Genomic DNA, 23,614 nt, shown 5'->3' with positions numbered 1-23,614 from the left:
AAGCTGGCTGCGCACAAGCTTTCGTTGTTCTCTGCTTCTTGACTGTGGATGCAATGTGGCCAGCTCCCTCTAGCCCCTCCACTGTGACCTCCACGACCTGAACTAAAAGCCAAACCAAGCCCTTCCTCCCTGAAGCTGCTTCTGTCCTGGTATTTCATCACAACCGAGAAGCAACTGAGGCAGCAAGCGAGTCGGCAGCTGTCCCTGACTGTTACCTCTGCGAGTGCCTGGAAGGACTAGATAAACACCAAGGGACCCAGAGAAGCCTGCCAGCCTCCAACTTTGGCTCAACCCCATCCTTGGGGCTCTTGAGGATGCTGCCCCCAGGAGAGACCGACTGGCTGCTGTCCTAAGCCTGAGCAGAACCGCGGTCACCTGCCAACCATGTGTCCACAGCCAACTGCCAGGCCGCGGGGAGCCTTGTTTGCTGACTGATAGATTCACAGTATGGTCTGCACTCCCTAGAGAGAAATACAAAAAACAAAAGCAAACCACAACTCTCCCCTGAATGGCTTGTGATCTCTATGAAAAGAAACAATACACAGTCTTTGTGTTTTAAAAAAAAAATTACTGAAACAAACAAAAAAAAATCCAGTTTGCACCCTTTTGAATTGAGAGAAATAAGTAAACACTATTTCCTAAATCTATATTCGCTGGGAAGCATCTTTTATTATATTTATGCGAAAACGTGAGTCAAATCTCATTGCAGGCCAAGAGAAGACACATTCAATAATAAAATGCAAACGCTGTTTGCGGAGAATTACAGAGGATCAAGTTTCTGGCCTATTGTGAGGAGTGGTTTAAAATTAAGACTTTTAAGCTTCATGTATCCCAATTTTATTTTGCAATAATCCACGCCTTTAACTCACCCTGTTTATATTTGCTCCGAATAATGTAGCCAAAAATCCAGCGAACGCTGATTGTGGAAAGGGTAACTCATTATCTGCTTCCGCCCAGGAATAACAGAGGAAGAAAAGAGGGTGTTTGCTCGCGCCCCCACAGTTCTTGGGAAATATTTGCTCTCAGACATTTGGTAATATCATGGAGAGCTCGCATTTCTGCATGGGAGCTTTGCAATTTTAAAAAGATACTTAAGAAGAGCAGAAAGGAGATGACAAAGGTTTGTGCCTATAGCTCAGGTCCCAATGGAACGCTGTCTGGGGACCCACCTGAGGTGTTTGTTCTAGGATGCTTGCAGAAGCTTCCAGAAAGCATTGATGGCTCAGAAGAGGCTCAAAAAAAAAAAAAAAAAAAAAAAGACAAGGAGGACTTTGAGCTGGAGGGACCTGACTAGGAAGAGAAAAGCCCACACACGGTGTGTGTGGGGGGGGCACCCTGAGCCAAAGAAATCAGCACACAGGGCACACAGGGCACACAGGGACTCTGCGGCACTGAGGTGGGGTCACCCAATAGAAGAGAAGCCTGCCTTCACAGCTAGATTCTAGAATTTCAGTCCCTACTTAAGCTCACCCCCTCACATTCCCCACACCCCCACTCCCATCCCCACTGCCTCCCCATTCCCAAATGCCTCCCCTTCCTTCTCTTCCCTCTCTCCATACATCTTGCTGTCTGGTGGTTCCCATTACTGCCAAGGCTCACATCCAAACCCCCTGACCTTTATGCAGTGTGTTCTGCTCTTTCCAGAGCACTGTACTTACACCAATCTCTCTTAAACTGGATACACACACCCCTGGGGACTCCCACCCGTGTGCCAAAGAATATATGAGCCACACGACAAACATGGCTGGCCCCGTTGGCATTAAAATTACCCGATGGTGAGCAACTTGAAGCACGGTCTTCGTGTTAAAAGGAACAATGCAGATGCATTATGGAGCTGAATGCAAAATTCCCATGAATTTTTTAGCTGCAGTAAGACTTCAAATAAATGCCTAGCTTGTGGCAGGCTGTTTTAAGCTACCCCCCAGCCCCCCAGGGCACCTGTTTACTCTCTTCTGCAGTCAGGTTTTGCTTTGGTGGGAAACTTCGAGACAGGCTGATTTACTTTGTAACACAGACTCCTCACCATAGCCCTTTGAAAAGGAAGACGATTTGAGAGATGGAGAACATGGCTGCAGAGAGGTGAGGCCGCTTGCCCTGAGTCAGCTGGCAAGCAGCTCTCCGAGCCCTAGTGTCTGTCGAGGTGTTCTAGCTCCAAGGCCATTCCATGGCAAGCTACTGCCAGGTGTGCTGAGCCACCACGGGCAAGGACCAGAGATGGGGAGGGGGGTCAGTACTAAAGAGGATGTTGGTGTTTCAAGATACATACCTAATGGTTTCCCCTGCAACCGGCAGCCTCAAAACTCTTGAGCAAGCAGGTGCTTCAAGTCTGGAGGCTTAGACCCAAGTAACTGCCATTCTGGTGTCTCTTAATTAAGCCACTGTCCTCAACAGCCACTCCCCAGCCGCAGCAAAGCAGAAAGGCTGGCTTCATGGCCTGTGGGTCTTTCTGAAAACATTCAAGGGAAAAAGGGTGACCACAGGGAATGTGGTGGCCCAATTGCTTCCCCAGTACCTAATGTTGTCAGGGCAGATGCTCTGGCTTCCGGGTCTGAGTCCAGCAGGGTTCTGGAGTCAGTGGTTACATGGTCAGTGGGAGGCAAGATTGGAATCCAGGCCAGGATCACAGAATGCAAATCCTTCTTGAGGCCAGGAAAGGAGTTCTGTCCCATCACTCCAAGAGGGCTGGTTCCTTGCTCCTCTGCCTCTAGCACATGGGTAAAGCCAAGGGCTGGCTCCACAGCCAGAGCTACGTGGGTTCAAATCCCAGTTCCACCCTCAACTAGCTGTGTGCCTTATAGATCTGTTTGAGCTTTGGTTGGCTCCTCTGTAAATGGAGATATTCTTTATACCTAGTTCCGAAGGTCACTGGAGGATTAAGTGGATTAATCCACACAGGGCAGTGACTGGAGCCTGGGGCAACTGTCCTCAATGAAGCTGAGACCTCATTAGATAAATGTGGGTAAGGGAAGGCAGAGCTGCAAGACGAAAGACCCACTCCTGCAAATGCCATGGCATCTAAGATCAGTGGGTGGGAAGTAAGGGAGGGAGCTCACACCCAGTCCCTGCTTCAGCTGATTCCTGTCTTATCAGGCTTACACAGCAACCCTTGTGTTTCATCCACAGCAAAGCAGAAGTCACCTGCCTTCCCATCTTTCCAGGGCCGGGGATTGGGTAGGAGAAGCGGAGGAAACCCTAGGCATTTCTCACTTGAACCCAGGCAGTTTGGGCCCCAGGAGCCCCAGGCTCCTCCACAGAGCCAGGTAGAAGGCAGTGACCCAGGCTCTACAATACCTTTTAGACAACTGGGCTGGAACACAGGCCCCTGATGTAGGATGGGAGGATATCAGGAAGGCAAAACCAGGGACCATCCCTACATTCAAAGGTCTCAGAGTATAGGGCTGGTGATGTAGTCCACAGGTAAAGCACTTACCTAATGTGCACAAAACCCTGGGCTCTATCTTCAGCACTCCCCCAATAGTAATAATAATAACAATAATAATAATAACAATAACAGTAGTAGTAGTAGTAGTAGTAGTAGTAGTAGTAGTAGTAGTAGTAAAGGGAGTTAGAGAGACAGCTCAGCAGTTAAGAGGTCTTTCTACTTTTCCAAAGGACATCTACATTGAGCAGCTTGCAATCTCCTGTAACTTCAGCTCCAGGGAGACCTGATGCCCTCATCTGGCCTCTGAAGGTACTGTACTCATGTGGCATATACTCACTTGCACGCACACACACATAAAAATAAATCTCAAAAAAAAATAGTTTTTTAAAAAAGAAAAATATCTCAGCATCTAGAATACAGATAATGAATCCACTGACGATGAGATGACAACAGCAATAAGCACTAGGAGAGAAAGTAAGCCGTGATGAGAGGAGAGAGCTGGGGCAGGGGGTTTCAATAAGGCAGTTAGGGGAATCCTCTGTGTCAGGGAAATAAAGTAACACTAACAAGTTATAAATAACGTTTATAACAAAGATCATTATAATAACAATCATTGCCTCCAAAAAGGAAGAAGCAGTAGAACTATGGCTGAAAAAAAAAAAATCCTGGAAGTGGGAACGCATGCGCAAAGGCTGAGAAGGGACTGGGCTAAAGGGCTCAGTTTTCTTCTGTATGAAGTGTGGATCGCTTCTCAAAGCAGACAGAGTAGCAGATGTCAACCTCACCCATCAAGTTCATCCATGATAACCTAGGAGTCCAGAGACTCCAAGACACCCCTAAAGTGCCCTCTAATTCTATTGGTCCCAGAAAGAACAATAGATTGCACAGTCACCCAAGGAATGGTAAAAATGGTCTGTTTTCAGGGTTGGAATGGCTCAGTAGTTAAGAGCACGTGCTGTTCTTCAGAGGACTCGAGTTCAGTTCCAACCCCTGTGTGGGATAGCGCACACTGACCTGTAATTCCAACTTCAGGGAGATCAGACGCCCCCTTCTGGCCTTCTCAGGCACCTGTTACTCTTGTGCACATACCCATACACACATAATTAAAAATAATAAAAATGAAATAACAAAAAAAAATATTTTTTTAAGTTCTATTTTCAATGTTAGAAAGAAAGAAGTACCAGTGAGTGCCGCCTCTCCCGACACTGAGCTGCAGCTAATGTAGCGATCACAGAGGCAGGTACCTGTACATGGTTAGCGGCAAGCCGAGAAATCAAACCAAAATGAGCTGAAAAAGAGACATAGCAAAGAGAACTCTCTTCCTAAATGAGCCTTTCAAACTGCTCCAGGGCACCCCAGGGGGTCTTCAAAATGCCAGGATCAGGGTTTACTACTGTTTTCCAGGTAGGTGTGTCCCCACCAGAACCCCCTTCCCCAGAGCCTGCCAGGCTTCCTGGAGGCCATGCCGTCACCCTCAGAGAAGGCTGCCAATCACAAAGCATGGACCAGCCAGGCGAATGGCAGGGGCCTTCACTGGGCCGTCTTGGTTCATTTCCAGACAGTCCTGGGGCATAGGTGATGTTCTCTCCATTTTAGGGAGTAGATGTAGAAACTCCGAGAAGGGAAATTTTTGCCCAATCCTATGCAACTGGAAACTTGGTCATTCCTGAAAGATTAGAAGCTCTTAGTTAAGGTGGGATGCGAGAGACCTCACGGATGAGCTTTGCAGACAGGAGGCAAGCCTAATGAAACACCTACTGTGAGCCAGGCACATAGTAGGAAGCTTTCAAACTGTAGCCTGTTCAGTCCCCATCGTCATGCTGTCAAAGTGTTGTGCCCCCTACCCCTGAAGGATGAGGACATGGGCTCACAGGGTTGGGGGCACTTGTCCAGGTGGACAACCATCAAACACCAGGGCCCAGGGCCCCAGTGGCCGCGTCCAGCTCTGGAACCCACAGCTGTCACTGCGCCTGGCTCTGGTGTGCTAAACCCCACCCATCTTGGGACTCACAGCGCCCTGTCTGATTGCCTAGCTTCTGCAATGACTTGCTGTGTGAGCACGGGTCCGCTGCTCTCCTCTCTCGGTCTGTTTCTTCAAACCTAGGAATGAGGGAGTAGGGGGAGCGATCAGTAAACGCCCCCCAAGTCCATGAGAAGCAAAAAGCAAACAGCCAGCCCAGTGTGGAGGTCCGCGCCTGTCATGCATACCCAGCATGCAAGAGCTGAGGCAGGAGAATTTTGAGTTCAAAACCAGTCTGGGCTACATAGTAAGAACCTATCTCAGAAAAGAAAAAGAAAAAAAGAAGGGAGAGAGGGGGAAGGAAGGAATGGGAATGGGGTGGAGGGGAAGGGGAAGAAGGGGTGAAGGGAGGGGTGGGGAGAGGGAGGGGGAGGGAAAATCAGAATCAGGCCTAGGCTGGTCCCCTGTTGACGTCATTCCTGGGGCGTGCTGCAGAGGGAGTGGCTGGTCCCTGCTGCTTTGTCTGTCTTCCTTGGTGCCCCTCTTATCCCCCCCACACACCCGTCTATCTCAGCCTCCAGAGTGTCTGTTGTCAGACCGCCAACAATCCACCTTTCCCCTCACCACCTCGCTGTCAGCCCTGAAGCCCCAGGCAGACTCTGTCTCACTGGCTCTGTATACAGTAGCCTTGCTGACTCCACACAAGGGCTGGGCCTCGGCTCTGACCCTTCCCACAATTCCTCAGGGCCAGGTGGGGGGCTTCCAGCTTTTTCTCTCCAGCCACACTGGCCACATGCATAGTCAGTGGGCTACCTGGTGGGTGACATCTTCTACCTGCCCTGGACCTTTACCCGCTGTTCAGAATCTGCTGGCCTGACACACAGGGCAGACAAGGATGCAGGTTAAGTGACTGGATGGGAGTCTGGTGTCTCCTCTCAGGAGTTAGGGATTGTTTCAGCTGCAGTGTCCAGTTATCCAACAAGCTCTGCCCATTGCCCCAAGCCCAGAACTATATAAGCAGTGCCTCTCAGGGTCCCCGCAGCAAGGTACAGACCCCCTGTGCAGGTGAATGTGTTCATCTTCACACACACACCCCACACACACACACCCTACTCAGAGGATGCTGAACCTCTCTCCATCCATCTAGAATTTGGATTCTCTGTCCAGAAGGTAGGGCAGAGGCTGGACAGCATGCAAGTGGCCATTCCCAGGGCCTGGAGATGAGAACTAAATAAGTGATAAACACCAGTACAGCCCAAAGATGTCAGTGTCGCCCACAGGGTGACTGGGAGATCACAGACAGATGGGGGGCGCATGCACTGAGGCAGGAGCATGGACTGTCCCGGCGGAAGTCAGGCTCCAAGCCTGGGTCCCTCTGCAGGAGCGAAAGGTCTAAGAGCTTCCATCAACGGTCCTGGGGTCTTTTTCTGCACCGTGGGAGTCATGGACTACTAAATACTTGTTTTTAAACTTTCGTATGGTCTGATTTCTTTTTGCAAACAGCATGGATTTCTACGTTCAGAAAAAATAGTAACCCTACTTCCATACTGGAAGAAGGGGCGGAAGAGGAAAAGTGGAGGAAAAACTAAATCAGAAGATGGAGACAAGAAGATGGTGCCTTGAGCCCATGTGCATGACAGTAGTGGGTTGCTCCTTTGGGGCCAGGGAAGATACACCAGTGTCCCCTCCCAGCCCTGATGAGGTGTCTGTGGCTCAGGACAGACCCTTGGTTATCATCTCAGGCTTTGAACCCTGTGCTCTGCCTCCAGCTCAACCTCCACCGGCACCCGACCATTATCACACCTCCAGGTCACAAGCCGGCCCTCCTGAGGTTGGGGGTCAGCTCTCAGCTGTCCTCCCACCCTGCACCCATCCCTATGTGGACAGAGCAGCAGGCAGTCACCCAGCTTCCCCTGCATCCTCAGAGGGAGCCGCATGTAGACCTACACCTCCAGTGGCCAGCGTGCAGCCCTCTGCAAATGGTCCTTTAAGACCCCCAAAGGGAATTCACAGTGGAGGTTGTGGGCCAAGCTTTGGTGTGACTCTTGGGGACCATGGCCTCTGTGCAAAGCAGGCACCATCTCCCATTGCTAGTGCTGCTCCCCAGCCATTCCCCAGCCTCAGGATCTCAGTGGCTTCCCTGTGAGCTGGATCTTAAAGGGAAACCTTCAGCACAGGTCCTAGTGGACCTCAAGAGAGCCAGCTCACCCTGCAACTGGCAGAACCCTGCTTCTGTGGGCTGTGGGCTAATGACATGGGCATCCCCACTAACAAGAGGAGTCCCTTGTGGCCCTTTGGTGTCCATTGGGCAGCTGGCAGTGCCTGAGGGATTTTGACAGATGGAAAATCGATTGAGTTCACGGCCAAGGGAAAGGACCCTATTTGTCAGTAGAAGATTTTTGCACAAGAGACTCTTGGGGGAGGCTGAGTGTGTGTGTGTGTGTGTGTGTGTGTGTGTGTGTGTGTGTGTGTGTGTGTGTGTGTGTGTGCTTGACCCTGGAACTAGGCTAGCAGCCAACAAGCCCTTGTGATCCTTCCGTCTCTGTCTCCCACCTCACTGGGGCTTGAAGCGGATGTGGCCACAGCTGACTTTTCACATGGGTGCTAGAGATTCAAGCGCAGGTCCTCAGGCTGTCACAGCAAGTGCTGGTATCTGCTGAGCCATTTTTCCAGTTTCCCATCCAGCCTCCTCAAAACCACCATCAAGGCTGCTCCAGAGCAGACAACACTGGGCAGAGAGCCATTGTTTGGGCAGGGCCATTGCATCCCTATGACACCAGGGAATGAAGCAGCGGTTCCTCATCAGGGTTGACTGTGAGGGACATGAAGCGGGGACCTCTAGACAGTTCCATGCCCATGCCCATCTTTTATACCAGAACACTTTCTTGGCCTCCAGAATGCATGTGTCCATAACCACACCACATTTTCAGCCCACACTGGCCAGCCCCAGGCAAAGCAGGGACCTGATTCTCCATCCAGTCCACAATTCTGTCAAAGCTGGTATGTGCCAGGGAGACAGATGAACACAATGTGGGAGGCAGCAGGCCATGGTGTGCACACAAATAAACACAAGCCACGTCAATCTGCCATGTCCCTCTTCCAGAGAAAAAACCCCAGGGCCTCTTGTCACTTGTATGATGGCATTCAAACTCCTGAGCACGGCATCTGTGTCCCCTCCCAGGTCACCAGAGCTGACCGCTCCAGCTTGACTACAGTCCGTTTCTTCTCTCCCAGGACTCTGCTTCCTCTGTTCTGGTCTTGCTGAAGGCTGATCTGCTCACACTACAGCCTTCCCCATGAGACAAGCTCCTACCCCATCTTCAACACCCTTTTCAAGTGCCCACTCCTCCCTGAATCTCCTCAAACTACCCCGAGGAACTGGTCATTGTGTTCTCCAAACACCATGTGTGGGTGTTTATTTCAACAGCCATGCTCTTTCTTGCTCTCTTTTTTCTTTTCGTTTGTTTTGCTTTGTTTTATGTTCACTGTGCTGTGAACTATTTTTTTTTCTTTACAGTGCTGAGGATCAACCCCAGCGCCTTGTACATGCTAGGCAAGGGCTCTAACCACTGAGCTAGGGTCCCAGCCCACACTGTGAACTCTCCAGGGTAAAAACTGTACCTAAAAAACGTCTGTCTAATAAAATATGATCGAGAAATAAATATTTTTTAAAAAACTATTGTCCCTAAGCAGAGACAACACTCAGCTCCCTGCAGTGAGAGAAATGAAAACCATAGCAAGACAAGATACACAGGCTTGGGGTGCATGCCTGTGAGCCCAGAACTCAGGCTGAGGCAGGAGAAACAGGCACTGAAGGTCATCCTCAGCAACATAGTGAGTTTGAGGCCAGCCTGTGCTACATGAGACTCTGTCTCAAAAAAAAAAAAAAAAAAAAAAAAAAAAAAAAAAAAAAAAAGAAAAAGAGGAGGAAGAAGAGGAGGAGGAGGAGAGATGACTCAGCAGGTAAAGACACTTGCAAGCTTGATGACCTATGTTGGTCCCCAGGACCCACATGCTAGAAAGAGAGAACCTGCTCCCTCAGGTCCTCAGACCTCCACGTATGTACCACTGTATGCATGCATGTATGCACATGAAAGTACACACAAAAATGAATATAAATGCAATCTAAAAATTTAAACCTCATATGTCAAGAATAGATAGTTCTTCTATGTGTTCGATAATGATCAACGTCCATTTCAAAGCCAGGACAAAGCTGCCCTTCGCTTCACTCCTCACCACGAGCGCTTTCCTCCACAAAAAAAAAAAAAAAAAAAAAAAAAAAAAAAAAAAAAAAAAACCTCCTACAAGGTTTGCAAGGCAAGATGGGACAGACCCTAGAGCCCAGAAGAGCTAGTAGGTTGTCCTTGTGAAGGTGGCCCCAAGATCACCCAACACACCAGACCTCCAGACTCCCTGTGTGGTATCCCCTCCCCTCTCTACAGAGAGTCTCCCCGGCACACACAGGTATGAGCACACATGCAGGCATGTGCATGCACAAGTATGCATCTTCATCCTTTTGTCATTGACCCTCAAGTAGACAGACTTTGGGCTTCTGGGGGTGGCAGGCCCTTTAGCATTTACACGATAGCATTTCTCTCCAAGAACTGAGGGTCATCTGGGGACGTTTTTTCCTGAAGCTTGTCAAGATCTCCTTCCAAATGCAGAGCTGCACCTGCACATTAGACAAGGCATCGTTTCCTCTGCTCTCCGGAACCCCTGGAGGGGGACTGAAGGAATGTATCAAATTCTTAATTTGAAAAAACCTCCCCAGCTGTGGGCCGGGGGGCGAAGGGGCCATTGGGTATGTCGGAGGCATTTGGAAGAGAAAGCTGCCTGGAAAAGACATCTGAATGCAGTTTTGGAGGCTGGGCCTCCCTATAAGGGCAGAGGGACCCAATCCAGCTCCGATGATTAAAAGACAAAGTATGGTCAGGGGATGGCGTGGCATCTGTCTGTCCAGCCAAGGGATGTCCATCGTCTGATGGTATGAGATGGTCTACACCTATGGTGTATTATTAGACATGCTAGCTCCATTCCACCGACAGTGGTTAGAACAGTCCCCAGACCCTACGAGCAGCTGGAGAACCATCTGTGTCTTCCAGAATGAGCACTGCCTCCTATCCCAACCCATCTGCAATCTCCTTTTTTTAGGGAAGGATCCGGCAAAGCTCTGGAAGGAGGCAGGTGCCAATCTTTCCTGGCTATGTGACCTAACTTGTCATCTAACACTGCTGAGCTCCTGATTCCTCTCTGGAAATGGTTAGCAAATGCTGATATGCCATGCCGAAGGTGACACAGGTCACCCAGTCAGGAAACAATGGCTAGGCAGCAGCAGTGACCTGGTGAGGTTTGTTCCTGAAGAGCTAGGGAGATGCAGGTGGGTTCTCTCACTCCAACTCCTCAGGGTCCAGATAAAAAAATAACTGAAGCTGGGGGAGCAGGGGGGGGGGGGGGCGAGGAGAGAAGCTGGGATGAGACTGACAGTCCTGCTTCAGCCCTTGTCAAACATAGTCTAGCGATGTGCAGAATAGCATCGGGAGGCAGAGAACTGTGAGTTCGAGACTACCATGGATCCGCTGCTTCACAAGAAACCACTGTCTCGAAAACAAAAAAAAAAAAAAAAAAAAAACATCATGGCCCTCCCTCAGAAGGCAGCGAAGGTCCCAGTAGCCTTGTGAATTAAACAAAGGAATCAAGCCTGGAAGAATCAAAGCCCCAGATGTCTGGTTTTGTCAGCCAACCTGCAGATGTATTCAGTCTCCTAGAGCCTCTTCCCCCCCCCCCACCTCTGCGCCTACAGGAGTAAGTCGGGAAGAAAGGGAGAAGCAGACAGAGGATGTCTTTTCTCTGGCACACCTGTTCCTGCAGAAGGCAGCATAAAGGTCTGGGTGGAGCTGGGCTTCTGCAACCCTGCTCTATGTGGAAGATCACCACCATCCCAGATTCCACCTAGATGCCAGGCACTAGATGCCAGAACACTTTCCCTGCTCGGGCACTCCTACAGGGCACCCATGGTTTTCATGACTCAACCAAGCTGCAGGCCTCAGCACAAGCTCAACCAAAAGCAATGGGACAGGCCTGGAAGACACCAAGATCCCCCAAGATCTCTCCTCCATGTCCTCGCCATGCCGAAGGGGGGGGGGTTCCTCCTGATCTGTCCCAAAGGACAGTTGATTGCTCAGTGCTATAACTGTCCCTCTATGGACAGAAACAGGACCCAGGCTTGATCTCTGGGGAGGGATCTCACTGGCCACTACTTGGTATTTATTCCTTTATTTAAAGACACTGTTTTGAGGGCTGAAGAGATGGCTCAGTGGTTAAAGGTGTTGTTTTTCCACGTGAACTGAGTTCAATTCCCAGCATCCACATGGTGGCTCACAACCATCTGTAATTCCTGCTCCAAGAAATCTAACACCCTCTTCTGACCTCTACAGGCACCATCTACCTGCCTGGTGCCCACATGCATTCAGGTTAAAAATAAAAAGAAGAAGAAGAAGAAGAAGAAGAAGAGAGAAGGAGAAGGAGAAGAGAAGAAGAGAAGAAAAAAAATAAGAAAAGTCTAGTAGACAAACCTCTGAACATGAAAGTGAGTGAGTTTCTAAATTAGGTTAATTCAGATGGGAAGATCCACCCTGAATGTGGGACAGCATCATTCCATGGGCTGAATAAGAAATCAAGCAGTACAGATCTCTCTCTCTCTCTCTCTCTCTCTCTCTCTCTCTCTCTCTCTCTCTCTCTCTCTCTCTCTCTCTCTCTCTCTCTCTCTCTCTCTTTCTCTCTCTCTCCCCTCTCTCCCCTTTCTTTCCTTCCCCCTCTCCTTCCTCCTCCCTGCTTCCTGACTGAGGATGCAATGTGACCAGTTGCCTCACGCTCTTGTTGCCTTGACTACCCAGCTATGATTGTACCCTCACCTGTGAGCCAAAATAAACACATCTCCCCTTAAGCTGCTTTCGTCAGGCATTTTGTCACAGCCAGGAGACAAGTCTGTCTGTCTGTCTGTCTGTCTGTCTGTCTGTCTGTCTCTCTCTCTCTCTCTCTTCTCTCTCTCTCTCTCTCTCTCTCTCTCTCTCACACACACACACACACACACACACACACACACACACACACACATCATTATTGATGCTCACTGAGTGGGACCAGCCATGATCTGTACCATATGATCCCATCCACAAATGATTGGTCAAGGAGAGAACACGTGACTGGAAGAGAGCCCATTCATTGGCAGATCAGTCTCCTATGATGAGCCCGCCCTTGTCATGTCCACCGCACAGCGCAGGAACTCGCCTTACCTGTTCCCAACAGCTAAACTACAGGGTCCAACACAGAGCAGCATCAGACACTCGGAGCCCCTGCCCTGGCCCTGCTAACTTCATAGTCAATGTGAAGAGAGAGGAGGTGCCCAGAAGGCACCGATGCAGACAGAGCATATCCCACTGGCAGCTTGCTAATTTGTGCTTAACGAGGAGGCCAGAGTCGAAACGAGGCTGGGCTTGGTAGAGACAGAGAAGAGCTGCCCGTGACCTGGTGACTGACTGCCCGTATCCTCATCTGCTGTTTTCCCTCTACAGAGACCTGGGACAGAAGCCAACAGCCAGCAGGACTCACTGAGAGATGGGGGCCCAGGAGAGGGCTCTGCCAGGCCCAGAGCAGGTACCACAGAAAGAGGACCCCGGTCCAGCCCTCCTGTGGCTCCCGTAGGAAAGGGTTGCCTGCAGGCGGCCAGCTCTAACTGTTCTCCAAGTGCTGAGCTCATGTGAAGCTGAATTTGATGCAGCAGCCAAGGCTGGGAAGGAGCACTTGTCCTACGGGAGTGGGTCTTGAACTAAAGGAGACCCCCAAACCATAACCTTCCTAGCTGGGGCTCCTGTTGGGGTAGGGAGTTGCCCACCACAGGAGGTGTGCAAGGCCACTGGAAAGTTGGTTAGAACAGGTGAGTTCTGACCGCTCCACACAATCCCCAAGAATGTGTTCGGAGACACATCCTGCTTACTATAACGGCTCACCACCATTCACAGTGGGTTAGAGGTTGCCACACCCTTCTCTGAAGGAGAGTATAACAGGATTTCTCCAGGTCCTGACAGGATCTCTCCAGAGCCTTCTAGGAACGTCCGACTGTATCACTCTGTGACATGTCATTATGTACAGAGATTGCACTGGAAAACTGTGTGGTCCTGTGATTTCCCACCCCCACTCCCAAAAAGCCAAAGAAATCTCATAATGTGTGAAGTAAGATTATAATTTTATATCGAGTCACCTTCATGACTACCATTGTCCCCACGCTACCCATGGGCTGTTGGGTGGATGAGCCTGATACACAATCTGACCCTCAGGTATCCCAGAGAAGAGTCTGTAAAGTGCCAGCAAGTTTCCAGAAGGTGCCTTGTTATTTATACCTGGAGAAAAGTGGAAATAATTGAACTGTCCAACAACAGAGGAGTGATTAAATAAATTAGCTGGCGGCCAGCAGACAGAAAGCCAGGCTTCCATTAATCTAGTCTTTTAAAAAGAAAAAAAAAATCCTGAGGATTTTCCCACAATTATCCTTCTGAAAAGAGAAAAGGCTCTTAAATTCGAGTTGTTAGAAAGACTTTCCTATTAAGCACACTCTCTTAGTTACTTTATTTTAAACAACCAAGTGTCATTTGGGGAAATCGCATTAGCCCTCCCTGACCCCAATCATTGCTCGTTTGGGATGTTTATAGAGGTCATCTGCCGGAATTGGCAAAAAAGGAGGCCAAGAAATTTACAGGGATCTGGTAATTGTTCTCTGGGTTGTGACCTGACGATTGCCTAGCGTTGGCTGTCGTTGTAAACAAGGCTTTAAAGATCAGTTTTAAAAGCAAGCAGTGCTCTGCAGCTCACAAATACACACTTCCGGGACAAATGAAAAAGGCCCGCTTGGTGTTATGCAAATAGATACTTGTGGCTCTGAATGCAATTTCCAGAAACAACAAGGTAAATGGATTTGGGAACGGTCTCTCCAGCAAGTTACACACAAATGGAAACCATTGTCCAGCGCTGAGGTGGCATCCTAAGAGGGAAGTGGGGAGGGTAACGGGGCCAAGCCCAGCACCTGGGAGGCTGAGGCAGGAGGATTGCCAAGAGCTTGAGGCCAGCTGGGATACTTCAAGATCAGCCTTCCTCCTTTCCTTTTCTTCCCTCCCTCCTCTTCCCCTTTTTTCTACTTTCAGAGAAGCATCACAGTACACACACTAACAGAACAATGTCATCATGTGTACATTGTTCGGGAATCCTTCCCCTCTCCTTACTGTGACAGACACATCTTCCTGTATCTACATCTATTTCTGCTGCTGTGTCTCCCACCTCTACCATACATTGCCATTCCTGGAACACTTATAGCATAAAAAAAGACAAAATATCTTTTTACAGCCTCTGGGGACATCACTGAAAAAGGAAACACTTTTACAGAAGACTTGAAAAGTTGTTATTTGGGAGCCAGTGAGATGGTTCAGCCAGGAAAGGTACTTAGGTCCAAGACTGGGGACCTGAGTTTGATTTCTAGAACCCATGGCAGAAGGAGAAAAGGGCAAGTTGACCCCTGACCTCCATACCCTACACACACACACACACACACACACACACACACACACACACACATGTGTACACGTGCACATTAAAACAAATATTAGTTTCTTTGAGTAAAGAATTAACACACCTTTAAAAACAAAATCTTGCAAAAAAAAAAAACAAAAAAACACACACACACATCTGCCTCCTAACCTCACCACCCAGACAGGACCATTTTTTTTTTTTTTTTTTTTTTTTTTTTTTTTGAGACAGGTTTCTCTGTGTAGCTTTGCGCCTTTCCTGAACTCGCTTTGGAGACCAGCTGCCTCGACTCACAGAGATCACCTGCCTCTGCCTCCCGAGTGCTGGATTAAGCGTACGCACACCCGCCGGACCATTTTTAATAATCTTGCACAGTTATCTTAGGCCCTTTTAATGTCAATGGTGCCCGTGTGTTTTTAAAAGTTGGGACCACAATGTCACTTACATTTTCTGGTTGACATCATTTCATAGAACTTTCCTCTCCTCCCTGTGGTCACGTGAACAGAGAACATTAGTCACTAAGAATAGAAGGGGTTTTTTTTTGTTTATTTGGTTTTGTTTCTTCCCCACCTGGAAGATGCGACAAGAAGCTGAGTAGGAAAGAATTCCTGGGAGGGGAAATCATTGACTGTGTACTTGTCATATTGTGTTTAGTTATGTTGTTATTATCATTAATTTTTGACACAGGGTCTCACTAAAGGGGTGGTACTGTCAAACCCAGCCTGACTTTTGACTTTCTTATATGGCATATTGTGCCCTCTAAGATTGAGTTTTCTGTTATTGCTTCTTTGAATAAACTTTCTAACCCATGGCATTCAAAGCCCTTCTTGTGTCCCAAACACCCTCTGAGCTACCACTCTGATATCTGCTCCCGTCTGTGGGAGCTATCATAAGGCCCCTGCTGCCCACATACCACATCAGCAGGAACAAGCCTTACCCCTCCAGCAATATGGAGGCCACACTGTCATGGTGTTATGGGGAGCCCATAAATGAGCACTCAGACACAGTCTATAGCCAATTGGAAGTCTTTATTCCAGCTGGCTGGGACTACACTCAGGTATTTGGAACCCAGTTGTAGCCTCTAGTGTTTAGAGTAAGGGGTTTTTAAAGGCAAAAACCACATCCCAGTATCTGCTTGGCAGCTGCCAGAAGATGTTTTGCACAAGCAAGCAGTTTAACAGAAGCTAAGTTAGCTGGGGCATCTTGACCTCAGGTAATTTTCCACGAGGCTTCCCATCAAGGATATCAAATTCTAGTTAAGTCTAAAATGGCCTCAGCAAGAAAACAAGATGAAGGAAACTCCGCACTGTCTTTCCCTGTCACAGAAGTGCCCCTATAGCTGCAGATGGGAACCTGTCTGTCACCATAACTCCATCCATGGAACAAACAGCCTGGATCCTCCACACATCCTCCGCTCTGTATACCCTGAAGCACCCTTGATACGATGAGTACAGTGCCCAGATGTTTGTGTCACTTTGTCCAGCCCTTTGTGCCACTGTCCACCTGTCCAACACAATGAACAACCTGGGGCATCTTGTACCTTGGTGTGATTTCTCCAAACACTCTCTCCGTGGTGCTTCACACACACCTCACCATCCCCACAATGCACTTGAAAACATAAATGAGGACTCAAAACCACCCTCCCTAAGACCAAGTAGACACAAACTCCACATTACCTTCTGCTGGCTCCTTTCCCACTGTGGCCTCCTCTCCTGGTCCCCTGCAACCAGCCCTCTATACCCTGCATACCCACAACACTTGCTTGGGCACATCCCAACCCAGGTGAACTCTAGATAGAAAGAGGCCCCCCAGACACAACCTTATTCCTTTCTCCATCCTCACATACTTGGGGGGGGGTATATGCATGTGTGTGTGTACACACGTATGTGCATGTGGGAACAAAAATTGACATGAATGTCTTTATCACCTCCACCTTATTTTTTGAGACAGGGTTTCTTGATAACCTGGAACTCACAGATTTGACTAGCTGACCGGCCATCAAACTCTAGGGATCCACCTGTCTGCACCCTCAGTTTGGGGAATTACAGGCACACACTATTACACCTGTTTTGTTTTGTTTTTTTACACAGGCACTGGGGCTTTGAACTCAGATCCTCAGGTTTACATGGCAAGCACCTACCAACTGCACCATCTCCCAAGCCCCTACTCAGAATTCTTAGGAGAGCATCACTTTCCCCAGCCTCCACTAGACAGAAGTTCCATCGTTGCTCAGTCTGCCTCTGCCTGGGCACAGAGATGCCACCATCTTGACAAGGACATTAGCAAAGGTCAGAGAATGATGCAGTGAAGCCCCTTGGCAAAAAGCAGAGTCACCCCCAAGGACAGGCTGGGCAGAAAGCAGCCCTCCCTCCCCTCCGATCCGATCTCCCCCTCTGCCTGCTTTTGATTTTGTCTTCCAGCCACAGCAGCGCCTTCCCACGCGGACCTGGCTTGATTATAACTGACTCGAAACCTATCCAGTGATTAAAGTGGCCGCCAGGCTCTGTTCTCCAGAGAGGCGAGCTGCAGGCTGAATAATTCAAGGAACCCCTTCCTGAAGGCTGGAGAATCTGCAGGAAGAGCTGAGAGCAGAAAAGTGGGCTGTTTTGTGAGTTTGTTTTTGTTTTCCTAAAGAAAAGGGCAATTTTCCCCCATGCTGACTATTCAACACATACCATAAGCATTCGTTAGTTTTGATTGACGGGAACACTCTGACAGAAAACAAAGGCTGGTGATGCCCTGGCCCAAGCAGGACACCGGGGGTTCCCAGGGCTGCTGAGATGCCTCATAGCCAACAGGACCCAAGGAGGAAGGAAACATGGGTCTGCTGAGCATCTCAGCTCTGGAGCCCTGCAGGAAGGACAGGGGACAGTAACAATACAGAGTGTCCCCGGGGCCAGCTGTCTGTCTGCTAAGAACAGCAGCTCCAGTAGCCAGTGGCCACCTTCATGCAGTGAGCCAAGGATTCTCTACAAAGGATGAAGACAGCAAAGGCAGAGATCTAAGAGCCCGTGCCCCACACACACACCACTGAGCAGCCTGCAGAGCCAAAAAAAAAAAAAAGACTTTGAGGAGGGGAAGAGCCCCAAAAGCAGCTCTTAGAGTCAAGGATTGATGAGGAGTGGCTGCTTTTCTACCCATAGGCTGACAGTCTGGAATAGGTCAGGTTCTAGAGCTTTCTCCAGGACTGTTCCAGCACTTGGCCTCTCCATCAGGTGGGAAGCACTAGCCGAAGCTGAGAAAAACTGAAGCCCCGAGGGAGTCAGAGGAGTCAGAGCCAAGTCCTTCCCACCAGTTCGCAGGACTCTGCAAAAGACTGGCACAGAAAACAGGAAGAGGTCTCATTGGGTGGTAACAACATCCTATACCAACACTTCCAACCAGTGTCCCCATTGTCACCTGCTGCCCCCTCCCCAGGCCTCCGGTCAGCATCCTCAGAGCAAAGGCAGCTGCATGTGTTATAATGAGCATCACATTTTACAAACAAGGACTTGGAGCCCAGAAAATTCCAATTTCAAGCCCATTCCTGATAGTCAGTTAGTATCGTCACCCCCACCTGGAGAATCCAGCCCTCAGCCACACAGGTCCTGTCCAGGATGACCCCTGTCCCAGGACACAGTGCTCCCAGGTTCCCACAGTTGAGATGAGTCCAAGAAAGCAGGAGAGGACTTAGGAGACGGGTCTCTTGTTGATCTGCAAAAACAGCAGCCCCATACCCCAGGAGCAGGGCAAATCCTTGAGAAGTGGACTCAGCCTCTGCTCCCGACCCTCACCTCCCGGGTCTCATCAGACAGGGGAAGGAGCCTCTGTGGACTTGGACAGAGACCAGACAGAGGTTCAAGGGCACTGGCTGGTACACACCTGGGATGCCAGCTGCTCAGGGATCTGAGGCAGGAGGAGTAATATTCGTGACCTTGAATATGAGATGAGACCCTGATTCTAAATTTAAAAGTAAAGAAGGGGGGCTAGGGATGTAGCTCAGTGGTAGAGCACTTGCCTAGCATGTGTGAGGGCCTGGATTCACCTCAGTATTACACACATACATACACACACACACACACACAGAGAGAGAGAGAGACAGACAGACAGACAGACAGACAGACAGACAGACAGACAGACAGATAGATAGATAGATAGATAGATAGATAGATAGATAGAAACAGAGAGAGCTGACTGCACAAGGAATCCTGGCTCTGAGAAAGAAACGGGCAGCAGAAAGGACCAAAGACGACAAGAAAGATGCCATCCCTGCCTTTCCATGGTCCCCTCCAGTTCCTTGTGACAGCTGTCTTATGCAGAGGAGTGTCCGTCCTGTAGGATCCCCTCCTGGCCCTGCGGTATGGGTCTTCAATGTCCCTTTTGCAGTGGGGCATGGGAAACTCAGCAATGCCCTACTCCACAGCACAGAGCAGCCATCAGCTAGGGACCAAAGCTTCCTTCTCCCAACATGCCAGGCAGCCACGTCACCTGGATGCCAGGACTAACAGCAGAGTCGTCCACTCATCACCCCCACACATCTCCCCAGCCATCTCCCTCCTTACACTACAGATGACGTCAGGTCACCCCCAGGATCTTGGTCACCTCAACGCAGCCTGCTGTGGCCTTCAGCCAGTGGTGCCTTTCTTCCTGTACCATGACCGGCACTGAATCAGCAGTCTGAGCCGGAGACCCCCATAGTGCCCAGCAATACACTGTGATTTGGGGAGCACACATCCCCCTGTGAGCGTCTGCTGCTGTGTGACTTCCTGGGGAGATGAACAGGGAGCTTTTCACCCCAGATAAGGCAACAATTAGAGACCAAAGAAATGAATTCACCTCGGTCTAGCCTGGAGAAGCGGTGAGTTTACTGGAGTTACCTACAGGAGCGTGGACAACCACAGAGGAGCTGTGTCACTGGAAAGTCCAACTTCAGCGTGAGTGTGGACTCCAGAAAGCAGGAAAGATGGAGTCCCCGCTTCAGTTAGCCTTTCACACTCTGCAAACTCTGATAAGTGTGTCCAACACACCTGGCCCCAGGATAGTTCTGGAAACAGCCCAGCACAAAATCCTAAGGCTACTTAAAACATTTTTTTGATGACATCATTTTTGGAACTCTACTGTGTAGTTTTTGAGCATCAACTTGGTAGATGACAACATCATGTCACAATGTCGAAAGGTTAGCCATGCCCGCTAGCACTTCCTGAGACCACCTGCAGCTGTGACAGAGTCACACACAACTGGAGGAGGGCTTCCGGAAGGAGTAAGTGGCTGGAGTCTCGGGTGAGGATCTCGTGACCTTCCCTCCAAAACTCCCAGCCATTCTGATTTCAAGACGGTACTGGCCACATCCCACCCAGAAGACAGTTCCATGGCAGCTGCACACAGTCCATGGATACCAAGACTCCCCAGCCCTGCGCAGAGCTGTGGAGAGGATGTGTGGTCTTTCAAGTGAAGCACCCAGCACAGAGGCCCAGAGTGTGGACTGCTGGATTCCTGTCCCATACCTGGAGACCCATGATTTGTATGTCAAGCCCCAATCGAAAAGAAGAAAAACTTGAAGCCAAGGCCTTCCACATCCTGAATTCCTTTTGGATTCCTCGTACAACCTCAGACTCAGCTGAGGCCTGCATGTGACCTCACAGTCACCTGACCATGCCTTTAACCAACTCCATGTCCCACCATACCCTCACCACCTGTCCCTTCTGTCTCCTGGACACACGCCTGAGTCCCAATTTCTCTCCCCAGATCACAGGACACCACCTGGCCCACAAGTAAAATCCATAGACATTTATTTAATTGAATCACATTGAATTATTCAAAGCTTATTGAATTCTGTCACCCGGAGTATTCCTCAGTCCTCCCAGCTTTTAGAGGCTACACTTCCACCTCCATCAATAACAATAACACCAGCTAAGTCTATCGACTGCTGTGCTGGCCTCAGCCCCACTGAGGCTGGCACTGCTATTAATCTTGTTCTTCAAATGGAGAAACTGAGGCTCAGAAGTCTGAGCATCATGCCCATGACTAGACAGCTAGTGGCAGCTTTAAGACTGTTTCCATAACAATTATTTGTTTTTCTTTTTTTAAACTTCTTATTTGGGAACAATTTTTCTTAATAATTATCTTATGGGGGTGCATAAGTACCTCAGCACTTGTGAGGTCAGAAAATAACTTCAAGGAGTTTCTTCTCCTTCTACCATGGGTTCTGGGACCAAACTGAGGTCACCAGGCTTTTGCAGCAAGAGCTTTTGCCCACTGAACCATCTTGCCAGCCTTTTCTTTTTTGGAATAATTTTAGATTATAGACAAGGTGCAAATATGGTAGAGTACTCCCTGAGACCCTTCCTTCATCCTTCCTTCACCCTGCTTCCCCTGGGACTGCGCCCTCCTAACCACGTACAGTCATCAAGTTTAAAAAGCAAGCCAGATTGGGACGGCTCGGCAGGCCTCAGCATCTGCAGCCAAGCTTTATGACCTGCGTTCGATGCCCAGGACCCACACGGTGGAGAGAAGGAACCAGTCCCCTCAACTTGTCACCTGACTGCCACATGCACACCATGGCACGTACACACCCAAACCCACGCAAATAAATAAATGAGTTTTTTTTTTTAATGTGTATGAGTGCGTGCCTGCATGTATGTATGTGCACCATGTGCATGCCTGGTTCCCAGCAGAGGTCAAAAGAGGGAGTCTGGAACTCGAGTTACAGACAATTGGGAACCACCATGTGGGTGCTGGGGATTGAACCCAGGTATTCTGCAAGAGCAGCAAGTGCTCTTAAGCACTGAGCCATCTTTGCAGCCCTAAAGAAGTAAGATTTAAGGAATGAGGGTTGGGGATTTAGCTCAGTGGTTGAATGCTTGCCTAGCAAGCGCAAGGCCCTGGGTTTGATCCTCAGCTCAAAAAAAAAAAAAAAAAAAAAGAGGAATGAATGAGTTACAGTGATGACTGCCTGTCATCCTAGAACATGAGAGGTTGAGGAAGGAAAATCTTGAGAGGCCAGCCTCAGCTACATAATGAGTTCAGGCCAGCTTGCACTATACAGTGAGATAATAATAATAATAATAGGAGCTAAAGATGTAGCTCAGCTGATAGAATGCTTGTCTAGCATGCATGAAGCCCTGGATTTGATTCCAGCTCCAGATAAAACTGGGTATGCAGACACATGCCTGATTCTGAGAGGCACAGACAAGAGGATCAGGAGTCAAGGTCATCCTCAGTTACACAGCAAATTTGTAGCCCTGGGTTACATGAGACCCTGTCTCAAACAATAACAGCAACAATAACAGTAATGATTCTGTAAGTGCAATACCGTTAACGAAACTGTAGATATGGTGTGATTTGTTCCCGACTCCTTATGAATGTCCTTTTCTGCTCAGACTGTAACCCAGCATCCCCATGGCAGCTCATCATCTCATCTCCCGGCCTCTGTTAATCTGTGGCCGTTTCTCACAGTCATGACCCCCGTCCTTCCACAGAGCTGCAGCCAGGTTGATTACAGGACATTCCCCAGAAGCTCTGAGTTGATCTGACATTTTCTCAGCAAGAGTCTGGGACTGAAGGTCTAGGAGAGCACACCGCAGTGGTGACACGCAGACTCCTCAGCTCTTATCTGGGACGTGTGGTATGACCGTGACAGGCCTCCTACAACATCAGCATTATCACTTGGTTACTTCGGGCTCCGGATTCGGCTTTAATCATCAATGTGACCCAGTCGGCAGTGCAGGTCCACAGGAGTCAGGAGAGCCCAGAAATGAAGGGCTGTGGAACTGTCCAAGGGGGCGCTGAAAAGGGTGTCTGTACCACCGAGAAGACACCTCCTAGGAAGATCTTCAGATCTTCTCCCTACAACTGGAACCATCGGGAGGGCCATGGAGCTAGCTCACGGGGCATCTGTCCAGGCCACAAGGAGGCGTGGCCGTTCGAGCAGCAGCACATCACAAGAAGAAGAGAGCAGATGGAGCCCATAGCCAGGTTCAAATTTCAGACAGGTCCTATTCAGCTTCCTGGCAGAACATTCCTGCAGCCATCCCAGTGCCTTGAAAATACCTCCACCTGGCACCTAGAAACTCCAAGCAGTGCTCTCCAGACAGAGGACGCAGAAGAGCCTACCTGCTTTCACCCCTCCGCTTCCTCCTCTGACTCCCAGGATCGACTCGACACCCTTGGGTCTATCATTGGCTTTGCTCTGAGCTTCTAGAAGCACACATGCTCACCCAAATCTCACCCCCAAGGCTTCAGCAGGGTAGAGCCCAGTCATGGCTCCTGTGTCCTCCCCTCCTCCTTCAGTGCTGAGCACAGCCCTCACTCACCCCAACACACACAGTAGGCGCTTATCAAACACTCCTCAAAAGGCCAATAGAAAGTAGGTTCATTTCTGCCAGGAGCTCTTCAGAAAATATTCTGACAATATCCAAAGCTTAGAAAATCATTTAAAAAACTGATGAGTGTGAAATTCCAATTATATTCACACGGAGAGCCGGAGAGAGCCACAAGAAGCACAGAGACCCAGCTTTGTGTCGGAGAAGCTGAACAAGCCTGGGGAAGAGGCAGGATGGGGACCCGGCCCTGAAGGCAGACCCCACCCACTGTTTCCAAAGACAAGCCGCACGTGAGCAGACTTGAGCTCACAGCCCTCGAAAAGGAGGGACAATTCCAGTAACATTATGAGTCTATAATGACTGTAGAACTCCGTGGATCAACTTCCAAAACTAATAGAG

This window comes from Peromyscus leucopus, chromosome 2 (genome assembly GCF_004664715.2).
Source record: "Peromyscus leucopus breed LL Stock chromosome 2, UCI_PerLeu_2.1, whole genome shotgun sequence".
Lineage (NCBI taxonomy): Eukaryota > Metazoa > Chordata > Mammalia > Rodentia > Cricetidae > Peromyscus > Peromyscus leucopus.
The sequence above is the reverse complement of the archived record's forward strand: the minus strand, read 5'-3'. Positions refer to the sequence as shown.